Source organism: Equus przewalskii, chromosome 11 (assembly GCF_037783145.1).
Source record: "Equus przewalskii isolate Varuska chromosome 11, EquPr2, whole genome shotgun sequence".
In the NCBI taxonomy this organism is placed as follows: Eukaryota; Metazoa; Chordata; class Mammalia; order Perissodactyla; family Equidae; genus Equus; species Equus przewalskii.
The window spans coordinates 17,566,644-17,575,523 of NC_091841.1; the positions used below are offsets into that span (position 1 = coordinate 17,566,644).

At 35.8% G+C, this 8,880-nt stretch overlaps 1 pseudogene; it reads left to right on the forward strand.

Moving 5' to 3' along the window:
* The first annotated feature begins 7,527 nt into the window (after positions 1-7,527).
* On the forward strand, positions 7,528-8,470 carry LOC103540747 (olfactory receptor 8U9-like; annotated as a pseudogene).
* Positions 8,471-8,880: the final 410 nt, after the last annotated feature.

An 8,880-nucleotide genomic window follows, 5' to 3' on the forward strand; every position in this document is an offset into this window, starting at 1 on the left:
GTTAAGCTAAACGTGAGTTCATTCTGATAGCATCCACTCTAATCCAGTACCACAAGCTTCACTGTAGACTTAATTTCATGCTAGTCTATAAAGTCCCTCTCCAACAGTGAGTAACCTGGATCCTTCCACATAAAAAAATTTAATTATTTATTCAGCTCAAATATACATGTACAACAATTTCACAGTTGTTAGCTAACACCACCAAGAGAAACAAATCTACAAACGAGGATACAGAGTTTGTGTACAGTTCCTTTTGTTTATAATTTTACATTTTCTGATCAGAACACCATTGTCCAAAGTTAGTTAGGTGAGTTAATCCTTCAGTGTGGCTATATCATGCATTTAGATACAGTTACATACATTTATCATAGTATGCATTTCTTCCTGACATTTGCCAACAATGTGGTTAATTTTTCATTACATATAAAATTTACTCTTTGTGATGTACAATTCTATGCCTTTATGGAAAATGCATAAAGTCAAGTAACTACCACCTCAGTAACATGTGGAACAGTTACTTCACCCTCAAAGTTTCCCTATGTGTCTCCTAATCAAATACTCCCCTGTCCCCCAAACTTTGATCATCCCTGCAGAACTATTTTCCCTAAAGATTAAGAAATGCAAAGATAAAACATTCATTGAGAAGAGGCTGGAATAACTTATATAAAACTAATGTTGAAAAAACCATTATAAAAACACAATCTTAATAAATTGTGTTTAATAACTTCTTTTCATTGTTATTTGAATTCAGTATAATTCATTTACATGCATTAATTTTCATAGAATATTTCTTCTTAGTTATTATTCCAATATCTCAATACCGAGTACCAAATCATGGCATTTTACAGCAAGACATAAACAAGGATAAAACATTTTACCATCTGTATTAAGTATGTTTGCAAACTTAAAACAAAATCAAGTACTGTCTATTTATAAAATAACTTCATTATTTCAAACATAGTTCATGTTTATACATATATTCTGATTAACTGTGACACAATGTGATCATATGAGGCTCTTATCACTAAGGGATTGCTGCCTTTTCCTCTTCAATGAACCAGGTGTGTTAATGCATTATTTGTAAACCATGTTAGATACCGACTCTCCTCCTTCATTATACTGAAACCTAGAGTTATAATTTGAAATTTATTTCATTGGAAACTATGTGGCAAATAGTATATTCAAAGCTAGTATATGAAACAGACAAGTCCACTGTAGCCACCCCTGACACAGGAAGGGTTAATAATCACTGGAAAAGGCTTTCCAACAAACTGTGACCCATAGGTGAGAAGGCTGGTTAGCCAATGACTGGAAAGACCTCCAAGGCGGGGCAACCTAAGCCAGGTGTGGTCACCTGGGGGCACAGATGGAGACATGATATTGGGAGCAGGAGGGGCCATTGCCTAGAAGGCCTTGCATGCTCCAAGATAAAAATATAGGAGCACAGCAATAACATGATAATATCAAAACAGAGGCCGAGGGAGGGTGCCTTGAGAAATCACTAAGAATTCTTGGCATTCGCTAATTACATTGTTCAGAACAGCCGTGTATGTTTAACAGCTGTAAGCTATGTATATATTGAAACGCTGGTTATAATAAACTCAGAGTGGCCATCAGCCCTCTCCGCATCTATCCTGATGTGTACATTGGATTGTGACACCGACAGTCCACCCTATTTTCCCACAAGCCATATTCACATCCTTTGCTTATCTATCATCCAATTCAGTGTTCCAGGGGATGTAAGCTTCTCCTTGCTTTGGATCGCAGGATTTATATCAAATGCGTTACTTACTTATATATTTTAAGGTCACTGTGTATAAGCTCAGTTGTGTTTTTCACCTCCTGTCTATTTGAAACCTCTAGAAGATATCTCAGAGAAATCTGTTTCACCCTTATTTAAATGCTGGTCTCCCTAAATTACTGAGAAGACAACAGAAAAGGCAGTATATTGCAAAAAAGGAAATAATTCCATAATTTCTTTCCCCTCCCCTACCAAAAAAGCCTTTTGTAGTTTAGAGGATTATTTCATTTCCATGGAGATGCTGTCTTTGTCATCTTAAACTAGCATAACGAAATCCAAAAACTGGGTAGTTTAAACAACAGAAATTTATTTTTTAACAGTTCTGGAGGCTGGAAAGTCCAAGATCAAGGTTCTGGAAATTTAGCTTCTGGTGAGAGTCCTCTTCTTGGTTTCTAGGCAGCCACTATCTCATTACGTGTTCACATGATATCTTCTTTTTTAGGATGTGTGTGGGGAAAGAGAGAGAGAGAGATTGAGGTCTGATGTTTTTTCTTATAAGGGCACTAATTCCATCAGGAAGGCCACATCCTCATGATCTCATCTAACCCTAATTTCTAAAGGCTCCAACTCCAAATACCATCACATTGGGGGTTAGGACTTCAACATATGAATTTTGGGGGTGGCAGGTGGAAGTGAGGGGTTACAATTTAGTCCATAGCAGATGCATTGCTCACTAATAACTATTAAAAACATGTCCTTCCTGCACACCCTTGCTATGACCACAGATTGGCTAGAAGAATGCTCTTTAGACGAAGTAACCAAGGAAATTAAGTAGTAAAAGCTAGAGACAACCTGGAAGAGGAAACAAATATTTCATGAGCATTTCAAAGAGTAAGACAAAGAGAGAGCATTATGTATTAAAATGTTCAGGAATACGTTCTTGGGAGTATTAGATATTCAGTTCTTTGAAAGACATGTTGGAAGAAAGCTCACAAGGCAATTCTTATTTTTCTTTCAAAGATAAGTAAAACTCCTGTCACTAAGCAACAATAACACTACCACTATGAATAATTAAAGCAATAATAAATAAATAATAGCACTTCAAAAATTAGGGAAATTTAGGGGGCCAGCCTGGTGGTACAGTGGTTAAGTTTGCACGTTCTTTTCCACTTTCATGGCCCAGGGTTCAAAAGTTTGGATCCCGGGTGCAGACCTAAGCACTGCTTGTCAAGCCATGCTTTGGCAGGTGCCCCACATATAAAGTAGAGGAAGATGGGCATGGGTGTTAGCTCAGGACCTGTTCCTCAGCATAAAGAGGAGGATTGGTGGCAGATGTTACTCAGGGTTAATCTTCCACTAAACAAATAAATAATTAAATTAGAGAACTATGGGGAAATAATGTCATACGAAAGAAAGAGCTGTAGATGTCTGGTTCTGCAAAAGCAGAGAATAGTTAATTGATAGTTAATTGATCTCCAGGCTGCCTTTAGATTCCTATGGGGTGTGGACTGTAATTTTTCTGATGATCTTACTTGCATCATATCCCTAGGACAGATCCCATGGGATAGAGTCACTGAAAAACCCTGCTGTATGTGGTTGCCCAAACCCACTTGGAGAAGAAATAGGAACACCCTCTACCCAGGTAGTTTTATAGACTGTAATTAAAACTTGAGATCCAAATGAGTATTTTAAAAATGAGGTAGAATAGAATACAATTGATTCTGGAATAAAACATTTTACGTGGCATTTCCCTAATTTTATTTAATAAAATAAATAATAAGTAAATAAATAATTTTATTTAATAAAATAAAATTACAGACTCAATTATAGACTATAAGATAGATTCTATAATATGCTCCAAGAAGACTCTAGCAGACCATTTGGAAATGTCAGGCGCTTAAATGACTAGATTGTAATCTATGTGAAAACTTCCTTTCCCATTTTTGTGAAAGCTAGACATTTTACCCAGGATGAGAGGTGAGCACATTAAAATCAAGTCATCAATACGCCCCTCAATATATCTGATGTAAGCAGCGTTTACATGGGCAAGGGAAATAAGTATCAAAATATTACTCCAAAAATTAATCTTTGATGCCCCATTACCAAGCATCTAGAAGGGGCTACATTAGGAATAGTTATCTGTCATTAGAAAATAAATTGTTCATCACAGAAATGCTAAATGTGCTAGAAACTCCAGTGCTTTTTCTTTCTAACAGATGTAATAGAATGAGTGAATGCACATGGAAATTTTACATTTACTCTTTAAGAAGGAGATTGCCTATGTTTTATATTTCAGCACACAAGCCAAAAAAGTTTGAATAATTTGACTAAGGGACACTATTACTAATATATGGCATTGCCATGATTTAAATTCTAGTCTCATATTCTTTTAATGCTATAGCACACTGCCTTTTAATGTGAAAGATCATTATCATCATGATTACATAAAATTGTTTGTTTGTTGTATTTTTACTTTCTTTTTTTTTTGAGGAAGTTTATCCCTGAGCTAACATCCATGCCTATCTTCCTGTAATTTATATGTGGGACACCTGCTAAAGCATGGCCTGACAAAGGGTAAATAGGCCTGCACGCAGGATCCGAACCAGTGAACCCTGGGCCTCCAAAGCAGAACGTGTAAACTTAACCACTGCGCCACCGGGCAGGCCCTGAAGTAAAGGTTTTAATGTAGCATTAGGATAAAAGAATCTAAATACATGGGCCAAGTATTGTGTAAGACTATAACTGATGATGGAAAGAAAGCTTATTGATATACACAGTTACGATAGAAAATTCAGTCCAACTCAGCAGGCATTTTCTGAGGACCTTCTGAATCCTGACTACAGATGACCTATATAACTTCAACGTAGACAATGAAGACATTGAATTGTTGAAGATTTTGTCTACCTTTGTTCAGTAATAATTTACATGTAGACTGTAGCCGATAAATCAAGAGTAGACTGAGATTTGGAAGGGCATCAGTAAGAGAATTAGGAAAGATCATCAAATGTAAGGAGGTAACATTAGAGATTCAGGCCCAGATTGTCCACACCCCTGTATTCCCAATTACTATGTATGGGTGCAAAAGCTGGACAGCGAATCAGGCTGACAGGAAAAAATTGATTCATTTGAAATATGGTGTTGGAGGAGAGCTCTAAAGATGTCCTGGTCTACTAGAAAGATGAACAAGTGTATGCTAGAGCAAAGTAAGCCTGAACTATCACTACAAGCAAAATGAGAAAACTGAGGCTGTCCTACTTTGGGCGCATCATGAGAAGAGAGGATTCTTTGGAGAAGACAACAATGCTGGGAAAAGTAGAACGCAGGAGGGAAAGGGGAAGACCAAATATAAGATGGATTGACTCCATAAACAAAGCCACAGGCATGAGTCTACAGAAGCTGAGTAGGGTCGTTGAAGACAGGACGTTGTGAAAATCCTTGTCTTTGCGTCCCTAGGAGTCAGAGCTGACTTGATGGCATATAACAACAAACTGAAAGCTTAGTGGTGTGCTGAAATTTCTAGAGGGACAAAAGGAAATAATATGGATTTCTCCAAAGATAATCAATTTCCCTCTGGTTTTGATTATATGTTAGCAGATACTTGATAATCAAACATGTATCTCTGTATATTTATGCATATATATATGTATATATACACATACATACATTTACATACACATAGGTACACATATTAATATAGACATATTTCCTCATAACAGAAGTGTAGAATAAAAATGTTTGGTGCAAGTACTAAGTGCAAGAAAAAAGTGACACTTTATTTCAGAAAAGGAATAAAAGAAATGCTCTAGGAGCAAGCAATATTACTGTTAGGAAGTAGTTGTAGGTAAGCAGAATATATTTGCATTTCTGAGCTGGTGGCTGTGAAAGGTAGCTTTGTGTGGGGGGAGCTAAACTACCCTAAGGAAATATTATTAGATGGTGAATGTGCTTTAGAATATTGTAGCCTGAATTTTTTAATGAAATTGATTTTTTAGAGAAAATATTAGTGCATTCTGTTAATCCTTCTGGATCTGTGCATTCACATATACAGACATGAGACTGTCTTTTTAGATATGTGCATGTGCTTTATGACATCTGATACACATATTTCTTTCAGTAGGTCATGGCCAAAAATGTCTTAAAGCCACTAGTCAAGAAAAGGATGTTACTCCGAGTAGCTCTATAAACAAATGCATACTTTTATCTTCCATATTTAATTTTTTTTCTCACAATGGACTTTAATTTCTTCTTATATAAGTTAGAATAAATTAGAATGAAGTTTTCTAGGTCTATATTTTCCTCCCCGCCTTTATTGCTATCATTAGATACTGAAAATCTATCTCTGCATTAGGGTCCCAAGATGGAATATAAAACATAGAGAATAAACTTTCCACAAAGTTGTTGCTCAATAAACATCTTAAATTAAAGGAAAAGAATAAAAATAGCAATAAAATCAAAACTTTTTGACGTGACCTGAGAAAGAGTTGTGCCATATAACAGTCACTAATCATTAAAAAGACAGAGAATATGAGTTATCTGTGCAATATTTATGCCCTCTAAAGTCTAGTGTGTAGAAAGCAATTTATGATATCTCAAAATTGTTTTTAATTTTTTGAATGGAAAAATAAAGAGAGAAATATGGCAGATGACATTATGGGATTTATTAACAATAAACTATATTTCTATAGACGTTATCTTGTCCTAAATTAAACCTTTTATTGATATTCACATTCCAATTATGAACAAGAGTTCAAAACGTTATGTAAAACATATGAAGACATTCCATTGAAAATAATACAGTAAAGAAAAAAGTAACACAAAAATAGACCAAATCTATATGTTTTGAAGTGTAAGAGCCATGCAAATTGGTTTAAATCTATTAGAAATTAGATATCATTTTTATTTAAATTAAACAAAATGTTTTAAAATTTGGAGGTATTCATTGGATTTGATCAGGTAAATTGATTTTTTACATATAAAGATGTTGTGAAACACTGTGTCAAGAAATGGTTGGAAAAATTTAGGCATGCAACAATGAAATATATTGGGTATATTGAGAACATAACAGTGGGTGAGCTCCTGCATCAGAAAAACACAAGTTTGAATAACAGCTGTACTGCAGACTAGCTGTCTGGGCTTAATACAGGTGCTTAACCTCTCAGAATTCTCTCTCTCATTGGTAAGATGGGCATGTAAGAAAAGAAGTAAATAAACACCTATAAAGCATGTCATCATGCCTTTCATAAAGTTACCCATTCCCAGTGTGTGTCTTATTAATGCAACCATAAAGATTGTGTAGCAACCTATGGCGACCTCTCTGTAGTAAATGATGAGTGCTGAATAGACAGAGCCTTCAATAACTGTCAGTATTATTTTGTATCACACAGGCTCGATGACCCGTCTGTCAGAGTGATGTTACTGCAGAAGATTCATTTTCCTTTATGTTACTAATGTTAAGATTTTTTTCAACAGAAACAATAGTTTTGAAGTTTTGAAAACTAATGTGAAATTTTGTATAATGCACAAGAGTTTTGATCAGAGAGACAATGTGGACTGAGTCCTCATACAATTCTTAACTTCATAAATGCAATTTATTTGGGCAAGGGATGTAAGCCTTTCCCACAAAATATCTTCTTTTGTTCTTTGTCCAATCCCCAGACTCCAAATAATTTTAATATTAGCATGTTCATATTAACAATAAAATTGTTTTTCAGGATATTAAGATTTAAATTTAATTTAATTAAGCAGAGCTTCATTCTTCTCTCTTTATCCAGAAACACTGAAGACACATGGCCCAGGTAAATTATACCCGGGGGTCAGAATTTATTCTCATGGACCTCACAGATCATCAGGAGTTGAAGATGCCCTTGTTTGTGATATTATTATCCATCTACCTCTTCACAGTAGTAGGCAATCAGGTTTAATCCTAATCATTAGAACAGAAACAAGACTTAACACACCAATGTACTTCTTTCTTAGCAACCTGGCTTCTGTCGATTTCTTTTATTCTTCTGTCATTACACCCAAAATGCTTAGGAATTTCTTGTACACACAAAATGTAATCTCCTTCAATGCATGTGCTGCTCAGTTAGGCTGTTTCCTGGCCTTCATGACAGCTGAGTGCTTGCTCTTGGCTTCCATGGCCTATGACTGATATGTGGCCATTTCTAACCCTCTGCTCTCCATGATTTAATCTGTAATCAGCTTGTGGCTGTCCCCTACAGCTATACCTTCCTGGTTGCAGTATTTCATGCCATCCTCACTTTTCACCTCTCTTATTGTCACTCCAATATCATTAATCATTTCTATTGTGATGACATGCCTCTCCTGAGGCTAACTTACTCAGAACCTCACGCCAAACAGCTGTGGATCCTTGCCTGTGCTGGTGTCATGTTCATTTCTTCCCTTCTGGTTGTCTTTGTCTCCTACATGTATATTATTTCTGACATCCTGAAGATGTGTTCAGCTGAGGGCAGGCACAAGGCTTTCTCCACATGTGGCTCCCATATGTTGGCACTCACCGCATTCTTTGGGACCCTGATCTATATGTATTTACATCCAAGCTCTAACCATTCCCTTGACACAGACAAAACAGCCTCAGTATTCTACACAGTGAGCATTCCCACGTTGAACCCCTTAATCTATAGCCTTAAGAACAAGTTGGTGAAAGGAGTCCTGAAAAAAGTCATCTATAAAAACCAGGCTTTTGTGTTCATGAAATTAAGAAAGTGACTTGAATAAATAAAAGTGGGATTTTCTTCATGGTCTAGCTTTATTCCTCAAAAAACTACCAGGATGTCTATTCATAATATGCGATTTCTGTATATCTGTTCACTATATAATGAAATTTTCTAGATTTACACTTAGAATGAGATTTCAGATGTAAAAGTAACTGTAAAAATTTGCTCCCCTTCTTTCATTTTTCAAATGGAAATGTAGTAAAAGTAATTAATTCTCTGGCCCTAAGAATTTATACCAATTCTTTTCATCTCTCAAAATGAGAATTGCACCAAAAACCATCATCTGGATATACAATTAGTTATAAGCAGAATATGGACAAAAGTTCAGACTCTCCACCCCTCCAAAATCCCCAGTTCAGGATTTTCTGGCTGTATTAACAATATGTCAGGAGAAAAGTAAAG